General features: G+C 37.0%; 1 protein-coding gene and 1 pseudogene across 1 annotated transcript in view; one reads left to right on the forward strand and one right to left on the reverse strand.

The window, feature by feature from the left end:
• NYAP2 (neuronal tyrosine-phosphorylated phosphoinositide-3-kinase adaptor 2) overlaps positions 1-20,574 on the forward strand; it is a 336,968-nt gene that overhangs the window by 68,302 nt on the left and 248,092 nt on the right. The gene's annotated exons all lie outside the window — the stretch shown is intronic.
• On the reverse strand, positions 5,993-7,644 carry LOC123239204 (annotated as a pseudogene).

Here is a 20,574-nt window from a genome sequence, read left to right on the forward strand (position 1 = left end):
CCTTCCTTCCTTCCTCACTTTTCTCCCCTTTCCTTCCTTTCCTGCTCTTCTCTTATGACTCTTTCAGCTTTAGATTTGGCAAAGATCCATCACTACCTATAAGGTAATTTAGAGGCTGAAAATTATTGCCTTAGCCTTTCTTTTTTTATAATGCACAGTAAATACATTTGCCAGATCTAGCAAATAAAACCTTCTTTACAGAGACCATTATTGAAATTGAAATTTCAAAGTAACAGGTGGACCACTTTGGAGATGATCTGTGTTGCTAGTTAATTCTGTTCCAGAATGAACAGAAAATATCACACTGAAAAGAAAGCTCATCCCATTTCATTGTATCCAAGTGTTAAAATTGTGTAGTATCTAAAGCAATACAAAGCAAAATAGAATGAGATTTTGATATAGTGTTCCCTTTCAATTTCCAAACTGTACTTACATTGTTCTAATGGAAAAGTAGGGGAAATAAAGGTGATATCAGTTGCTTTATAGTGTTAACATTATGATGGCAGCAACTTGAAGAATAATAGAGTACTCCAAATCATCTATAGAATAGCAAATTTCAGTCATTTGTGGATCTTCACCCTATTTCCATTGAACAAAAGTTATTCTGTTACAATGATAGAAAAAACTGGTGTTCTAATCTATAGAAGACAATGATAAATGCCTATATTTTAAAATTAATTTTGAATTCCAGAAGCTCCATTGGATCTTCTTTGCTCTTGTCATCTGAATAACTCTGTTTAGCTCCAGAGTCAAAAGCCTCCATGATGAGATAATGTGGACTGGAAATACTGAGCTAGAACTAGTTTATCTGAAGGTCAAAAGGGCTTAGTTATAGCAACCTTTGAAGGCATAGTTTTCTCTAGAGCTATCCATGTTTTTTTGTTTGTTTATTTTGTTTTGATTTTTTTCTCTAATGGGTTCTTTATCAGGCCTTTGTTGGTTTGGGGTCATTGCTTTTCATACACGGGTGCTGGATTCAAAGCTGGTTTATAATGCAAGTTCAATTTGTTTTAATTTATTTCTATCAGAGGTAAGAGAGAAAACAGTAGATAAGGATTCAGACAAGATACTTAACATTTATGTGCCTCAGTTTCCTTATGTGGAAAATGTGGAAAATAATAAGACCTAAATCTTAAGTCTATCAACTATCAAACGTAGTTTATTTTTTGAGGATGAGATGTAGAGATGCATTTTACTCTTTGTAAAATGCTTTATTAACCATAAAGCATTATATAAATGTGAGTTGTTTTATTTGCCTTGATGAAGGAAGGACCCATACAAAGAAAATCACAGGTCCATGGCATATTGGCATGTGTTCCCTGTAGTTTATCAATCTGGATATGCCAGGTGGTAAGAAAGCCAATCAGCAGATAACAGAAACCTTCAAGAAGGAAAGTTGCTATAGAATTGAAAAAGATGTGAAGAAGGCACATCGCTTGGGGCTTTTGGATATATAACCTCTAAGAAACTTCTGTCCATTGTCATGGGTGACAAATCTACAAGAAGGGTAGGTACTAAATGGTTGATAAAGATTTTAGCCTTAGTGAATGAAAGTGTAAGGAAAGGAAAGAAGTTGGGAAAAATAAGAAAATAAATACCATATTGGCAGAGCTATAAAGATGGGAAATGGACTCCCCTTTATTGTTGTCATTTTTTTCCCTTTCTTGTTTGAATTGGTAAAACTAACATGAATTCATCGTGAACCCCAAACAGGAAAAGAAACAACGTGAAAACCTCTAAGTCCAACCCCTCCTCCTTCCCCTAAATATTTATGGACTTTTGTTCTCTTTACCAGAGCTGGTCATGACTCTGCTACAAATAATTATGATTGAACAGATGACCCCATTATGCTATATGCTGCTTTATTGATCCCTAGGGAGTGTTTGCAAATACACAGAGATAAAAGTAATTCATTGTTATGATAATCGAGACACAAAGGTCATGTCCAAGGCAGGTAGGCAGAAGATATTTATTAATGAAATGTGTTTTTCTGGATGAAACACCACATAGCTGAGCAGCTGTTTTAGTGTCTACGTTAGTGATTCATCAAATAAATGAAAAACAAAGGAAGCAAAGCTCACATGAGAGTAGATTGTCATGGATTTGGGAAATACTTAGGTTTCCTGTACTCAGAGCTATAGCATTTGACTATTCTTCTCCCTCTTTTCCTTCCTTTTCTTTTTACAAGCAGGATGGATTATTGAAGTGGTTTCCAGAGACACTATGACTGTGATGGTGAACTTATGGCATAAGTGCCAAAGATGGCATTCAGAGATCATTCTGTGGGCACAGGGGGCCATCCCAGGCAGATTTATTTACTAGAAAGGCAGAGGGACTCCAGTAGAGCTGCTCCCTTCCCCTTCTCCATCATGCCTCCCTGCCCCTCTGTGCTTACTCACTGAGTGTTCTCTCCTTTCTTCCTTTGGGACTAGGGACTACAGGTGGGATGGGGCCTGGGGGGGGGGCACTACTTTCCTGCCATCAGGCCCAGGCCCACCCCTAAAAGATTATCACTTTTTTTCCCTTCCTTTCCTGTCAGCAACTAGTCTAGGAGAGTGGGACCTCATCCCCCCCAAAACTAACTACACTACCTGTGTCCCATGTTCCCACCCCAATGTGGGTTGCAGCCCAATAGGCAACCCCATTCCCAGCATGCTGGTTGTGTCCTGGGCTGCATCTCTGCAACAGAGCTAAGCAGAGGCCAGATGGAACTATATTTGAATTGGATTCAACAAGGACATGCACACCAACTTGTAATAAGGAGTTGCAATCCCCCACTTTCCTGACCCTACTCATCTTTGTCTGAGTGAATCCCAACAGCAGCCCCCTTGCTCTGCCCATGGTGTAGTTGGATGTAGCTTTTGGTCCATGTGGAGGCAGGAGGTGGCTTCCCCCTGTGTGAGCCAGCTGGGAAAGCCTGGCCCCTCCCCCTGAACACAGGGTGGGTGGGGGGGTACTTCATCTTGGGGGACACTGGATGTGGTCACTAAAAGGTTCGCCATCACTGCTTTAAGAAGTAGCAATGGGGAAAGCACCAAGGTGGGAATTCAAAGGTTCATTCAAGCAAGTATCTAAAAAAAATAGCACACTCTTTCCGTTTTATTCACAACTATTCTTGAAGACTCTGTTATATAGGGAAGATTTTAGAAGTTAACTTTAATTACTGATTTCATTATAATTCTACCATTAAGGTCATCATTAATGATGCTAGCAAGTTATATTCATTTTCTTTTTTCTAATCCTTACTTTATGTCTTAGTAACAACTCTAAGGCAGAAGGGCAAGAGCTAGGCAGATGGAGCTAAATGATTTGGCCAAGGTCATATAGCTAGGAATTGTCTGAGACCAGATATGAACCCAGGACCTCTCCACTCCAGGTCTGTCTCTCTAACCATTGTAGTAACTAGCTGTTCTGCTAGCAAGATATTTTCAAAACATTCTTTATTTAAAATAGAAAAAAAAAAGACTAGTAAAAAGTGAGTAAGTAATAGCATCTATTCTAAAAGAGCTAATACTTCATTGTGTTGAAAAGATAAAATTCTAAAGGATGGAAATTCATCCATGCAGGAATCAAGCCGTGCTTTTCTTTTGCTTGGAATAATTCAATTCAAATTCAAATCATTTAGTAGTTTGTTGTTGTTCAGTCATTTTTCTGTCAGGTCTGATTCTTTCTGACCCCATTCAGGATTTTCTCTTGAGGATACTATGTGGTTTGCTACTTCTTCTCCAGCTCACTTTATAAATGGGGAAAATATGGTAGATGTAGTTAAGTGACTTACTCAGGGTCACACAGCTTGTAAGTATCTCAGGTCAGTTTTGTACTCAGAAAGATGAATCTTCCTGTCTCCAAACCCTGTACTGAATCCACTGCATCACCTAGTTGCCTTGCTACCATTATTATGATCTTTATTTTAGACTTATTCAGGTTTATCTTCTACTTCTTCCCTTCACTCCATCTAAGCCAGATGAATTGAACTAATTTCTGTCCCTCAGACATGATCACAACATTTCTGATACTGTCTTTACTCTTCTTTTAAATTTTCTTAGAATGTCCTTCTGCCTTGTCTCCTGAAATACTGTCTGTCCTTGAAACTCCAGACCTTCTTCTACAAGTCCTCCTTGGTTCCTCTTATCAGGAATGACCTCCTCTCTTAGACTCACTAAAATTGGTTTTGTAGATCTCTACTGTAGAAATACTGTTGATTTAGTTTTTTGCATTCATCTCTTATCCTATACCAGACTACAAAGTTCAAAGCCATAGGAGCCTGTCTTATCTATAGTTCATATCTTTCTTGGTGCCTAGTATAGTGCTCTGCTCAGAGTCAATATTGAACAAGTATATATGTGTATGTACATATTTATATACATGTATATAATGCCAGACCTGGAGTTGGGAGGTTCTGGGTATGGATGTTTTTATAGGTTCCTGTGTGTACATACTTCTAGGCATTCATATTTATGTGTGTCTGTATTTCTTTCCATATAAGTTAATTATCTGTTTTAATGACTATATTTGGTCTCATTTCCCTCCTTGCCCTCCCCCACTCCCATATACCCTACTGAGAAAATAAAATAAAATAGAATAAGGTCAATTGACTTTAAGAAAGAATGGAACACATCTCCAGGCTAACTTTAATTGTCATTTACTTGTCATGTAAATAAGTATTTAATAAGTTCCCTCTATATTCCAGGCCCTGTGCTAAATGCTGGAGATATTGTTCCTGTGCTCCTAATATGGAAGCATTAAGGTGCTCTTACCATTGATCATCTCTCAAAACTAATAACAATGGTTTAACAATCAACTAGACTTAATGGGGAAATTCCCTTTCTATTGCTGGGTTTCTATGGAGTATAAATGAGAGCAACTATCTACCCTCCATTTGGCTCCATTTAGTAATGAGTTTCCATTTCAATAAGCAATTTAAAATATTTGCAGCAATATTGGATCTCCTCTAATGGCTTGATAAGGAAATCATTTCGATAAAGAAGTTTGTTTTCATCTTTGTTTTATTTTACAGTTTTGTGGTTGTTTATTTGTGTGTTTGGGGAACCAGAGCCCTTGAAAAGAACCCTATCTTTACTAAAACCTCAATAAGCCAAGGAGGAAATTCTATTAATTATAATCAAAGATTTCAAAACAAACATAATTCATTTTGATGGAGTAGAGACTTTGATTGCACAAATCAAGTTCTAAAGTTTAGAATTAATATCCTTTAGCCATAGGTAGCTAGGGGACTCAATAAGTCAAATGCTGAACTTGGATGCAGGAAGATTGAAGTTCAGATCCCACCTCAGACTCTTGCTATGTAATACTGGAGAATTTACTTAACAACTGGGTGCCTTAGTTTCTTCGTCTACAAAATGAAGATAAAAAGGACACCTGTTTCCCAGAATTGTAGTGAGGATAAAATGAGATGATCTTTGCAAATCTTAAAATTTCATATAAATAAAGCAAAAGAAGAAGAAAAGAAGAAGAAATATATTTCAAGTATAGAAATTTGTCATTACTGAAATAATTTCGTTTTTATTTTTCTGCCTTTATTGTACTTCTGATTAGATAAAAAGAGTGATATTTTAAATTATCTGGAAACTATAGAATTAGTCTATGTATTAATATGAGAATTATTTTGTGTGGGTATGAGGTGAAGTCTATTTTCCATTTCCATATTCTATGGTTGAATAAAGGAATCTGAGATTAAATAAACCAATTTATGGAAACAAATTCTGTATAGTTCACTGAATGTTCACCTAATTTAAATGGAATCATATTCTAGAAGTTCACCCTTAATAGGTATCCATCTTTCTTTGGCACTCTTACCAAGTTGAAACCATGAATAATGTTAGGATGTTAGGAGGGTATTTCACATGCTGGCTTGCTGAAATTTTAAAATATTTTAAATATGAAATTTTCAGATTTGAAGCTTTTAATACTGGAAAACATTTTTATGTCTACATATATAAGCTAGAAAGGGTTGGTCTGTGTTTCTCCAATCCTACTCCTTTACCCAAAAAAGGTAATCTTCAGCATTGGCTTCCATTTCTTCAGAATCATCCTATCCTTCCACCTCAGCATTTTCCCATTCAAGCCTCTCCAGTTGTTTTGCAAGATCCGTTTCCCATGTGTCATTGACATCTTTGGGCTCCATTTGAACGTAGAAGACAACCCTCTTCTAAGTCTTTTCTTTGATGATAGTCATAGCCTGATTGAGGACAGACAGGCCTTCTGTTCTGTTTAAGATTGTTGAAGTTATCAGATTTCAGGTTAATCTTTATAGGCACGTTTTCTGTGGAGCAATTCAAACCTGCTTTAAGAGCTTCTTTTACAGCATCAATATCCTCATAATTATAACAAGTCACTTCAACACAACTTGGATTTTGACAGCTTATAGTGTCAAGCGCCCATTTATGTTATCAATCAGTATTTGTCTTTCATCTTCATTCAAATCCAGTCCACCTGGGATTGAAGGGTCTGAGACTGCATGTTTAAATGTATCATAGGCACCATGGCCTGGTCTTTTGTACTTGGCATCAAAGACCCAGACAGTTCTCTGGAACAGGCTCTGCAGCTGCTCATCTTTTCTGTATTCTAACACCTCAGCAGCATGGCAAATGATCTATAAACACTTCCAGAGTTGGTGAATTTTTTTCACATTTGATTGCTTCTTCTGGAGAAATTCTTTTTTTTAACAGACAGACAGACAGACAGACAGACACACACACACACACACACACACACAAACATTTTTTTGTGTCCGCTCTGACAACCACAAGTCCATCTTTGCTCATTTGGATGAGTTTATTAATGGAGTGGATACATTTAGACAGCTCTCTAAGAAGAATCATGTATTCCAATAGACTGACATAAGCTCCTTTTCAGCACTAGACCATACATCCACCATATAAGTTCTTCAATTCAGGATTTAAAACTACTGTTAATAGTCAGCCTACAGCCTATCATTCCTGGCATATTTTAGAACATGGTTCATTTTTATGTAATTGCTTTTGTAGTTTTATAGAGAGACTAGCTGTTCCATGAACTTGGAATTCCATTCCTCAAATTTGTCTTTATAGAAGTTGCCCCCAGTGAGGGCAGATGGGTGGCTCAGTGGATTGAGAGCCAGGTCTAGAGGTGGGAGGTCCTAGGTTCAAATCTGGCCTCAGACACTTCATAGCTGTGGGACCCTGGGCAAGCCACTTCACGCCTAGCCTAGCCCTTAAAATTCTCCTGCCTTAGAACCAATACAAATAATTGATTCTAAGATGGAATGTAAGGGTTTAAATAAAAACTGTCTCCTGTACCTGTAACATTTTTGCCCCCCTGATTCTTAGAATACTTAATTTTCTTAAAGGTGCAACTAACATGTGATCTCCTAGAGCAGGGGTCAGCAACCTTTTTGGCAGTGAGAGCCATAAATGCCACATTTTTTAAAATGTTATTTCATGAGAGCCGTACAGTGCTCACAGTGTCACTCCTGCAACAGTGCCTGAAAAAAAAATGACTTTATGGCTCCTGCAGAAAGAGCCATATCTGGCCCTCAAAAGAGCCAGATATGCCTTGAGAGCCATACATTGCTGACCCCTGCCCTAGAGGAAGTTATTGCTGGTTACCTTGGTTGTCGGTATTTTCTTTCTTCTCAAATTCCATTTATCTATTTAAATGCTATATCTCACCCAAACCTCAGCCCCAGTAGAATTTAAGTTCTTTAATTTCAGGGATTGCTGTTTGTTTTATCTTTGTATTCCCAGCATATAGCACTGTGTCTTGTATCAAGTAGCTGCTTAATAAATATTTGATGAATTGAATTTTCAATGCAAATGGAGGTCAGTCAGTGGAAAGTTCCTTTTCATACACCTGGACTTGCTCTTTCCACTCTGAACTTGTCACATCTAGGAAGGGAGTCTGGTGATTCACATAAAAAGTACCTGCATTTGAATGAAGGGTAATCTTCAAGAGAGCTCTTCTTTATGGCTTATCATTTACCAAATGTCTATACAAGGAATTTAGTTTGAAATCAAAAGTGAAGCCATGTGGTATAATAGAAAGACTACCACATTATGGCTAAGGAATAGAGACATAATGAGTTTTTGTTTTTGTTTTTGTTTTTACTTCAGCCTAAAACAGTTGAGGAAAAAGGGAGAGTTGGTAGGTGAATGCCACAGAGGAAGGTTTCCAGTTGTAATTACAACCATGTTAGTAGAGAGAGTAGTTAATTCCTCACAGACTCTGGCCTTTTCCTTTGATAGAAGGAGGGCCTAAAAGGAAGGATGGTTGGCGAAGTTGCAAATTGATTTAGCCATTCTAAAAATAATTTGGAACCTATGCTCCCAGAGCTCTTAAACTGTATACCTTTTGACTCACAAGATCAATACTTGCCTGATACCCACAAAGAAATGAAAGAGGTAAATTCTGTATATTTACAAAAATATTTATAGTAGTTCTATTTTTGTGTATGCAGGTCAAGAATTAGAAAATAAGTGAATATATGTCAATTAAGAAATGGTGGGACAAAGGATGGCATCCAAGAAAGGAAACTATTATTCTTTAAGATATGATGGGGTTGGCTTCAACAAAACCTGAGAATACCTATATGAATGATACAAAATGAAATGAGTAGGACCAGGACAATCTATGTAATAATTTTTTTTTCCAGTTCATGATGCTGTCTCTAAGAGAATGTGGACATATATAGGATATTCACTTAAAACATGGACCTCAAATAGGCTTTGGAAACAGAGGACTTGAATGGAGATTCCAGCTATGTTACAGTCCACACTACTATTAATAGATAGTACTTACATAAAGATTAAGTTTTGAGAAACACTTTATATAAATGATCTCACTTGATCTTCTCAACAATTACATGAGGCAGATGCCATTATTATTCCAATTTTAAAGATGAAGAAACTGAGGTCAAGACATTAAGTGTCTTATGTTGCATCTTGTAGCTTATAAGTTTAGGATGAAGTATTGGAACTGAATTCTTCCTGACTCTAACCCCAATAGTCCATCTGGAATATCAGGGGATATAGCTTCACTTCTCTATGCAATCTACTGACTTTAATTTCCTAGCTTATAAATGGAGATACCACAAGATATTTCTTTGATATAGAGCTGGATTTGCAATCAAGATTGCCCACATTAGAATCTTGCCTGAGATACTTCCTGGCTATAATACATCAGTCAAGTCTCTTAACTTGCATGGTCCTCAGTTGCCTCATTTCTAAAATGAGAGGCTTAATCTCAATTATTCAAATTTTTTACCATATTAATAGATGACCCCTAAGATTCTTTTCAGTTTTAAATCTATGATGCTACCAAAAATATTGCTTTAAAGGCTGAGTTATCTGGTTTCCTGCTCCACCAAATAACTGTTTTCTTGGTCCTCACTGCCTTTTCTAAAAAAATATAAGGTATTGGACTAGATGGTCTCTAAGTTCTCCTCCAAATGCATAAAATTCAGCTATTTAAAAAAAAACTTTATTTGGCATTCATTGGATGAATTAGCTTTGTCATCACTGGACTCACAGTAGAGGGGATGTCATTTTAGTAATAACGACTTAACCTCTTATATGTTATAAATCCTTCCAATGAGCAGGGTTTTGTCCCAACATTGTTGATATCTCTTTAATTAGCTGTGAAATTCTCTTGGAAATGTAAGGCTTTTGAAAAGGTATAGATTCTCCTCCAGTCAAGTCTATTCCCTATTTATACTTCATTGATTGTCTAATTCATACTCCATACTATACCCTGAAGGTTGGTCTCAAAAAGGGATAGTGGAGACATAGGAAAACAAAGAGAAAGATGAATCTGAAGGGGATAAAAAAGGAGCAGTTAGACATATACACTTAGATTTCATACCCTAAGAGGATTCTTGGGTAACCATGCTATGTAATCTGGGGACATCTGGTGTCTAGGTACCATGTACTTCAGGGAATCATCAGCAGACAAAGAGGTCTAAGTATAGGGGAACCTGGAATAAGTGTAACCAGAACCCAGGAACAAAAAAGGGTAGAATAATGATTAGCAAACATGGGAAATACTCTTCACTGATGATATAAGTGATGCAAACTATGCAGGTCCAGGAAAGTGAAGGTGAACTCTTTATGGATTGAATTGGATGAGATCCCAAGTGATTTGTGTGTGTGTGTGTGTGTGTGTGTGTGTGCATGTGAGTGCATATACATGAGTGCCTGAACACACATATGTGCTGAGAGAAGTGTATTACTACTATAAGTCTGGAGGGTCTTATAATTTTCTGGGAAATAGCTTCAGCATAGTATTAAGTGTTTATACCACTCATGTCTATGCCCTTTTTTGGCCTGCTCTGTGTTCAGTGACTTATTTTCCTAAGTGTTTGCATGGATCCTGAAAACCTTTTTCTTCCTTTTGTGAAGATGTTGGGTAAAGGTATGAATCAAAAAGATGATTACTTGGGACTTCTCCCATGCTAAGCCTTGGTCAAATAAACCCCAAGTCTCAGTGCTTGTCCAAAGGTTATACTTATCATTCATGTATTAATTTTATCTTAGTTATTTTTAGTCCTATTGCTTATTTCATTAGTGAAAAAAATATTTCATTGATTTCTGAAAATATCAGTATAGTATCATAGTTCAAAATGTAAATTAAATATTGTAATTCATATAGAAAAAATAGTAATTAAATATTTAAAAAACTTAATTAGAATTTTTTATATTTTGGAATTTTTTTAGAATTTATAATATTTTCCCATGGTTACATGATTTGTATTCTTTCCCTCCCCTCCTCTCTTCATCCTCCTGTAGCCAAAAAACAATTCAACTGGGTTTTTCATGTATCATTGATCAATACCTATCTCCATATTGTTAATATTTGCAATAGAGTGATCATTTAGAGTCTATATCCCTGATCATATCGCTATTAAACTATGTGATCAAGGAAATTTTTTTTCTTCTGTGTTTCTACTCCCACAATTCTTTTTCTGGACCTGGGTAGTGTTCTTTCTCATAAGTCCCTCAGAATTATTGTCCTGTATCATTGCATTGCTGCTAGTAGAGAAGTCCATTACATTTGCTTGTACCACAGCATATCAGTTTCTGTATATAATGTTCTCCTGGTTCTGTTCTTTTTGCTCTGCATCAGTTCCTGGAGGTAATTCTAGTTCACATGTGTTATGGTTGTACTGGTGCTTCTGGATTAGGGCCTGATAGAGAGATGGCCCAAGTTCCTCAGGAGTATAAGGACCTAAGCTGAGTAAGGATGGGATGCCTGAATGGCCACCAAGGTGTGTTAGTGATCACCAGGTCTCACAAATATTTGTAGCTCAGCTGAGCACCAGATCCTACCTACAGTGCTCAAGCCAAAGTGATTGAGTGAGGAGCTATGATCTAAATCACGCAGCCTCTCTGGCTACTTGACTTATGGTTGCGTTAATGTAAAGATGTTAAAGATGAGGATAAGTACTGATAGCATATGGATAATGCTGTGACTGTGACTTAGCTGAAAGTATTCCCTTTCCCCTTACTTATGTAAGACTCTTAGACTGATGTTTAGGGTAATAACAGCCTTCACCTGGATAAGGTTTAAGAATTTAATTGTAATGAACTCAGGGAAAGGGTTAAGGTTGAGGAAGAAGGTGTGGGGAATCTATGCTAGAAGAAAGATGGGAAAGTTGGATGATCAATTAATATTTAAGTGGTGTTAGTTGGCTGGAGAGGTTCCTTTCCCCTCTGGGCCTGGTCAGGCCAGGTACCTTGGCTCTGACCAGATATAGCGAGGTTTAATGTTATTCTTCTTGGTAAACAGGTAGTTGGTATATATCTCACAACTCTATTCAAAGTTGAAGGATTAGTAATCAATGCAACAGGATATAGGTAACTGAGCAGGTTATTGGCCTACCCACCCGCCACCCTGGGGTCCAGTTCTCACAACTGATAGAGAGATTGGATTAGCCCCTGCCCTTTTATAGTGCTGGTAGAAACTATCTTTTGCCCTTGGCTCATGGCATCTGTGTAGGATTCCAAGTCCCAGAACTGTTGGTTGTCACTCATCTTGATCTCCATTTTGTTATCAGATTTTGCTATTACACATGGAATTCCTCACAATAGTATTCCATCACCAACAGATACCACAATTTGTTCAGTCATTCCCCAATTTCAGGGCATCCCCTCATTTTCTAATTTTTTGCCACCACAAAAAGTGAGGCTATAAATATTTTTGTACAAGTATTTTTCCTTATTATTTCTTTGGGGTACAGACCCAGCAGTGGTATGGCTGGGTCAAAGAACAGGCAGTCATTTAAAACCCTTTGGGCATAGTTCCAAATTGCCTTCCAGAGTGGTTGGATCAATTCACATCTCTACCAGCAATGTATTAATGTCCCAATTTTGCCACATCTTCTCCAACATTTATTATTTTCCTGTCCAACATTTATTAATTTCTTTTTAAAGCATTTTTTGAAATAGCAAAATCATTCTTTGCAGAGAAAAAATAATTTTCATAATCATTTTAGAAATTATGAAAACTAAATTAAGAAAAATAAAAGTTGAAGCCATCAAGCCCTACAAAGTGGAGTCAGAACAAATCAGCTACATCAGACAATACACATTTATTAAGGTACCAGATACTGCACAAAGTGCTAAGAATACAAAAAGAGGAGAAAAAACAGTTCTGAGTTCATAATCCAAAGGGCCAAATGGTTTTTGTCCATTTGCAATGCTATTGTCATTCAATACAACTGGATCTCCTTTAGGTTGTCATGTCTCTCCTTAAAAGGATAATGATTTCTAACACTGCAATAAGCATGACTAGCTGGGGAGGTATATCAGTTGAAAGTGGAGGCTTCTCCCAGCATCCTATGACCTAGAGGCCAAACAAAACCTTTGTCAGTGAGATGTCAAGAAGGAATATTCAATTGCTTAATGGATAGACAAAGAGCCCTACACTTCCTTTACATATGCTTTTATATTACTTAGTGCTCTATGATTGTTCAATGCTATTTGAAAGAACTCTAGCCCTGTAGGGATACCATGGACAGGTAGAGCCAAATTGTTAAGGGAATGGTTTCTGTTAACATGGAAATATGGACAAGTATAGATGGTTGCCATGGTGGATCTGGAAAAAAAAATAGATTGAATATAAAAGATAGTAATCCCTTTGTGAGTATTTGGTATGCAAAAATCTTTACAGCATTCTTCTTTGATTACCTATGGTGGATATTTGCTTTCCTTTTTTAATTGTAGCTTATTTATCAATTCAGAAAAGGAAGGAAGGCCAAGGGTCACTAAGTAGCACATATATTTATCACCCTAAGGCTATAGGAAATGGCTGAAAATCCAGTGATCAAAGTGAAAAATCCAGTGAACAAGGCAAAATGACAAAATGTGCTGAAACACTTCCGTATGAATATATATTTTTAAAACTCCTGCGTCTCAAAGCTTAAGGACCAGCCATATAGGTCTGCAAGTGAGGATGCCAGATAAGAATAATTATAAACCTTTAATATATTTTCAAGTTCAGTGACATTATAAACTAGGAAAATAGAACATATTAATTTATATTCCTTTGTTGTATTATTTATTTGAGTCAAAATATGTCTCTTCCTTTGCCACAGATTACAGTGTAATCAAAATCAAATGCTCCAACATCAACACCAATTAGTTAGAAATGTAGATTTCAAAAACACTTGATCCTAATTAGAAAAATAAAGAATAAAAAATATTGTCTTACTGAATGTAAAGCTCACAGAAACATAGCATCTAATTAAAGCTAGCATATATTTGTACATATGTCAGGGTTTGGTTATGAATTCTTTAAATCTCTGAAGGCTTAGATTAGATAAACCACAGATGTTTGGAAACTTCAGCTAAAGTGTGACAAGATTGATTTTCCCACCTTCTTTTCCCTGTATCTTTCTCCTCTCACAGAGGCACTAGTCCTCCAAAAGAACAAGAAGGAGCAAAGGAGAAAGTTACAAGTAGACATAAATTCAGATGTGGGTCCCTTTACCAACAGAAGGAAGAGAATGCCTCCTTCTGCATTCTTGGAATTGTGACATACTTATATAAAGCATCTTCAAGGATGTAGTTATAAGTAGGAATTTTTCACCTGAAGCAAAATCTTAAAAATAGTACTCAAGGAAATGGATATGAAGCCGTCAGTTAAAGAAAGAAGTTTGGGAAACTGCTATGGGTGGAATAGGGATAGAAATAATTGAATGGCACCTGGAGGAAATAAGTAAGGGTTCTGATATTAAAGGAGGAATAAGAACAAGAATGATGAAGTGAGAAAGTCACTCCATTCTATAATTTGGTAGCTTCTGAATTTTTAACTAATTTAATTTAATTAATAACTTACTGGTTCTGTCAGCATCCTTTAAATGTAGTACTTGGGGAAATGACATGTTACATGTGTGTGCTTGTGTGTTTGGTATGGAAGCTATTTCCTAAATCTAAATTCTTATAAAAAATTACCTATGTGGGAAAAAAACTGGAAAATGAAGATATGCCCTTCAACTGGGGAATGGCTAAACAAACTGCGGTATCTGTTGGCAAGGGAATACTATTGTGCTCAAAGGAATAATAAACTGGAGGAAGTCCATGTAACCTGGAATGATCTCCAGGAATTGATACAGAGTGAAAGGAGCAGAACCAGCAGAAAATTCTACACAGAGACGGATACACTGTGGTAAAATTGAATGTAACGAACTTCTCTACTAGCAAAAACGCAATGATCCAGGACAACTCTGAGGGAATTATAAGAAAGAATGCTATTCACTTTCAGAGGAAGAACTGTGGAAGTAGAAACATGGAAAAAAATAACTGACTGATCACATGGGTGGATGGGGATATAATTAGGGATATTGATTCAAAGTGAAAACCCTAATGCAAATATCAATAATATGGAAATTGGTTTTAATCAATGAAACATGTAAAACCCAATGGAATTGTGTGTGGACTATGGGAAGGAGTAGGAGGAGGGGGGGATAGAACATGAAACCTATAACCATGGAGAAATATTATAAATTAATAAATTTTTAAAAGTTACCTATGACCTTAAAGGCAGTGATTAATAATGACAACAAAAAAAAAACCCATGATAATAGCAACAAAATCATCAATAACTTAGCCTTATAAACTATTAAGATGAACAACAGCCTTCTGTGTACTATTGTTTTTTTTTTTCCCTCCTACTTTGACAGCCTTCAATACTTCCCACATCTCCCAACTCCTCCCAGATTCTAGGCTACCATTGTCCTATTCTAGGTTCATTTGAAATATGTTTTTCATTCAAAGTTGTCTGACTATGCAGAAATTTCACTCTTACAAATCAACAAGCAATAAACATACTTATTAAGGCTAACCCCCAAATGAAATCACCTTGTTGCTCTTCAATGATATGCAGACTTTGTGGTTTAGGAGAACTGCCTTAAGGAGAATGCTGTCCCCTCATTTTTTCTGTGGTCTTATCACTTTTTGTGATCTCATTTGGGGTTTTCTTAGCAAAGATATGGAAGGGGTTTGCCAGTTCCTTCTCCAGCTCATTTTACAGATGAGGAAACTGAGTCAAAGAGTGAAAAATGACTTTTGAGTGTCCCAAGCCTAGGAAGTGTCTGAGGCCAAATTTGAACTCAGTAACATGAGTCTTCCTGTCTGTAGGCCCAACACTATTCACTGTGCCAACTAGGATTCTTATCCCTTAATTTATGTTTATTACAGTATAGGAAATGATGCAAAGAGTAATAGAGAAAAAAAAAACACGTCCTAAAACTGATCACCAACACTACTCAAAAAACTATTTTTTCCTTTAAAAACCAGATACAATAGGTCCTTTTGAGAAAAAAAATTCCTATTTTCTTGGTTCCATTTGGAATTTGGAGAAATCACTATAGCTTTCATTCATTTTCATTTTGGCATTCTATGGGTAGTATGGAATCCCATTAATTTTTTCCAGACTCTTTATGATGTCTACATGATCGTTTGGCAGGGGGCGTACTTTGAGGATAAAGCAACTAGTTGCTTAAATAAAATTAATAGAAAAAAAGGAAAAGAAAAAAATTTTCCTCTCAGTCTTCATTGTGAAACACCATATTCAAGGCTAGAGGCATTAGCTCTGCTCTGCTCCCCATTGTGAAACTGATTGGGAATCATGAAAACTTGACAGTTGAGGCTGCAGGAGATGTTCTTATAATTTTCCAACTTAAAGGATTATGTATCAGAAAGTTCTCAGGGTGTATGTGTATGTATACATGATCTATATCTGTTTTTGCATATAACTATATGTAAAAACAGAGAGAGAAAGTCATATAAGCATTGAAAAATAAGTCTGTGAGCCCGGAAGACAAGACTTACCCTTTGTCTAAACAATACTATTCAGTCAAATATCTTGAATCCTTTTGGCTAATGGCCGAAATGAGGAATTATCACCCCATCTTCAAACATTGTACATCAAGAGTTATGAATTGCTCCAACCATTCTGGGTGGCAATTTGGAACTATGCTCAAAGGGCTTTAAAAGACTTTCTGCCTTTTAATCCAGCCATATCACTGATGGGGTTATGCACCAAAGAGATAATAAGGAAAAAGACTTGTACAAAAATATGTATAGTCTCACTCTTTGAGGTGGCAAAAAATTGGAAAATGAGGGGATGCCCTTTGATTGGGGAATGGCTGAGGAAATTGTGGTATCTGTTTGTGATGGAATACTATTGTGCTATAAGGAATAATGAACTGGAGGAATTCCATGTGAACTGGACAACCTCTAGGAGTTGATGTGGAATGAAAGGAACAGAAAAAGGAGAACCTTAAAAACAGAGAAGGATACACTGTGGTACAATTGCATGTACTATTGCAATTTTCTACTAGCAGCAACGCAATAATCGAGACAATTCTGAGGGACTTTTGAGAAAGAATGCTATTTACATCCAGAGTAAGAACTGTGGAAGTAGAAACAAAGAACAAACTGCTTGACCACATGGGTTGAGGGGAACATGATTGGGAATGTAGACTCTAAGTGATCAATCAATTGCAAATATTAATAATATGGAAATAGGTCTTGATCAATGACATGTAAAAAGCAGTGGAAATATGATATGGGCATTAATAGTTGTTTTATAAAATAAGTCACTGTTGTCATTCACCTTGCTTCACTGTCCTGCCAAGATTATGGTAGACTTATCACTTTCTCTTTGAAATTAATAGACACTAATTGATCAATTGGTATCACAAGGTGCCAATTTCATTTCTATTTACTTGGGGATTTGAAATAGTTTAATGACTGATGGATTCATGGGTCTAATAGAATTGGTTTTTCCTTCTGAGTACATTGGAAGAGCAAATACTGAAGTTGAAAGCTCAAATACTTTGGATATATAATCCATAATCATCAGAAAGATGGGAAAGGAAAGAGAGAGAGAGAGAGAGAGAGAGAGAGAGAGAGAGAGAGAGAGAGAGAGAGAGAGAGAGAGAGAGAGGGAAAGATTGAAGAATGGGCTGGATTCTTTTGGAAAATGTGAATATCCTTTAATGACCCTGACCTTTCCATGAGAGCAAAGGCCCATATTTTCAATGTTAATTTTTTATTAATGTTTCTGAATGACAGAGAAATAAGGAATTCATTTGTCTTAAAAGGATTAAAAATGAGTATCTTCTAGAGGACAATCAAGAAAGGTACAAAAAAGAAGTGAGAAGGAACTACAAGGAAGGAAAGCTGGAAAAGATGCCCTTAAGCATCTGTATGTTAGAACAATGTTATATAGTGCTCATAGCTAAAAGATTCCAATGGCACCCTCACAATATGTAAAAATGGTAAACATATCTCCCCTTCAAACTCTGCAGGAAAAAAAACAAGAAGTGAAAAAGTCATATAATGTCATTAAAATATGGAGACAGATCTGATAGGTTGAATGGGTTTGTGGCAAACATTGGGGAAAACAGAGACAGGAGTTGTAAAGGTGAGGAAGGTATGCATGGGGTTGTTATTTTTATAATTTTGGGCAACTCGCAAATCAATTTATAAATCACATACATTTGAGTCTTGGGGTATGTTATAGTACACAGAACATTAAAAAAGAAATAATTGTGGAATAGTGGCTACCAAAATTCTTTAGAAAAAGATAATATGAAATAGTTGTTATCAATGCTTTTTTTATTTAAAACATTCATGAATCAAATTATTTTTTAAAAAATTATAAACACTAAACAAAAAGATGTTGGTTGATGAGGGAAAGCAAAGTGTTCCAAGGAACCTCTTAGAGGGTAGAGTGACTTATTATTAATTTGGTAATAAATACAGAGGTTAACCAGGAGGGTAGTTGCATACACACCATCCTTACTGATTATTGTAAAACATTTGACTCAGTTTTACATTCATGGCTTATTTATAGGTTATTGATACATAAAATTGAGCTATGGTTAATGAGAATGCTGGCATACTGGATATCCACATGGAAAACTGTTTTTATATTTCAAATGCTTCACCAATGTAAAAATGTCAAGGATAATTAATACAAATATAAGGGTTGTATTCTTCTACCACTCCAGTAATCAATCATATGATTTATTTCAAATTTAATAGGTAAAAAGCTGGAGTGTGCCCTGTGATATCTTTGAGAATGAAAAAGGTGAGTTTCTTCCATTGAGTCAAAAAAGGATACTGCTTAAAAGGAGCAGGAATACCTGGTAGGCATACCCATTAATAAGCTGATAGAAAAAAAAAATTAGTTGAAGCCAGAGAAGTACAGTCCAGTGGTAAAGGATTTTAGTTCCACAATTGAGAATTCCAAAAGGAGCCAAGTCAAGAAAAATATCTTTTCTTATAGAAAGACTTGACTTCCTCTCTTGACCTCCCATATCATTATGTACTTTTACTTCTACATGTAAAGACTTTTGCAGGAAGCCATGTTGGCCAAGCATGAGTGCCAGTTGCTTGGTTGGATCATGGAATGCAGTGAGGGCATTTTGAGCTAGCATGAGACCAAAAGTCAGTTGAGACTGGACTATAAAAGCAGAAAAGATCAGTACATCATCCTCTCAATCTAGGGAGAATGGTGGGGAGGAAAGGTCATCTCAGGATTGTCTCATAGCTATGATTAAGTACCTAAGCTGCTGAGAGGGAATTCTGTGTATTCAGCATCCAACATCATTATTGAATAACATCTATAAATCAACACCAAAATACCAGCATAAATACCAGCCAGAAGATCAACTATAAAGGCTAACTATTAGTGGACTGAGGAAACCTTTAAGCTTTGGGGTTAGGCCTTTGGCCTAGCCAGACAACTGGCCAACCAGGCTCCAAGATAGCAGCTGATTCATAATCAACAACATATTTAGATAAAGGTTTAGGATCTTTCTTTAATCCCTCTCTCCTTCACAATTTCCCCAATCTTTTCCTTTACCTTTTGTAAGGATGGGATTTGTGCAAGGGGGATGAGTCAAAAGGAGCCAGAGAAGGAGTTGCAGATAGTTGCTGACAGTTTGTGACAGTTGAGACCAGAGAGAATTCTGGGTATTTCTCTAGGAGAGGAGAGAAGGGGAGGGCTTCCAGCAGAGGAATAGGAGGAGAGAGGAGGAGGACATTCCAGCTCAGATCCAGTCCTGAGGGCTTCCTGAGGATCTTTCTTTGGAAACTGAAACCCTGATTCCCTGGTCAAAGCCATTCATTGCATCTCAATCATCAAGACTTCAACCATAGAGACAGCTAAGTTTTTGGACTCCATTTTGGGAGCGATCTCTTAGTCTCCTTCTCCCATTACCCAAATTTGCTGAGAGACACCCTTTCACTCAAAACTTATAATTATAGAAAAAGGATAGAAACAGAAAACTAGAAATAGAAACAGAAGGAGAAGGGGTTGGGGAAGAAGCTTGGGAGTGGTATTAAGGGGAAAACCAGGGGAGTTGACTTAAATATTAAATGTGGGCTCAGTGGGGTGGATAGGAGACAGGAAGGCACAATGGGTAAGACTTTACAAGCCAGGGAACCAGGTTTAGCTATAAGGGGAATGACCGTTGACAGAAATGACAGTTAAGCCTGACTGTCACCCTGCCCCACCCAGCCTGGAATAACTTCAGAGTATTAAATACACGCAATGAGAACTTTAAAGTACTAGAAAACACATAGGGAAACAGTTTAATTATAATATGAGGGGATTGGAAAGGGTGTTAGATGAAGCTATGACTAACTACCCAGGACTGGAGTCAAAAGGGGTAAGATCCTTAGCCTTCTGCCAGCTTTTGACAGCTTGGCTAAGGACCTGAAGAAGAGGGCTTGAATTTGGGGTCTCACAACTGTTCCAGAGATGTTTTCATGATACCAGGAACCAACTCCTCCACAGCCGATGATCCAAAGTAACCAGGTAGGGAGAGATATCTGCCAACTGTCCACCAGATCACAGGCCACTTCCCTACTCAGAGTTGACTTGCAGGATTGATGTCTTCTGCCTTTTCAAACTTCACCACTCTCCAAGATCCCAGGTCAAAAGGGACTGCAGATTGCACTTCTGCTCTGAACCTCTCACAGGTCAGCAGTCTGTCTGTTGCCCAGCACTCTCCTCCCTACCCCCTGCATTCCATTCAGAATGTCCATGACTTCCAGCAAAGGC

The sequence above is a fragment of the Gracilinanus agilis genome, chromosome 3 (genome assembly GCF_016433145.1).
Source record: "Gracilinanus agilis isolate LMUSP501 chromosome 3, AgileGrace, whole genome shotgun sequence".
NCBI lineage: Eukaryota > Metazoa > Chordata > Mammalia > Didelphimorphia > Didelphidae > Gracilinanus > Gracilinanus agilis.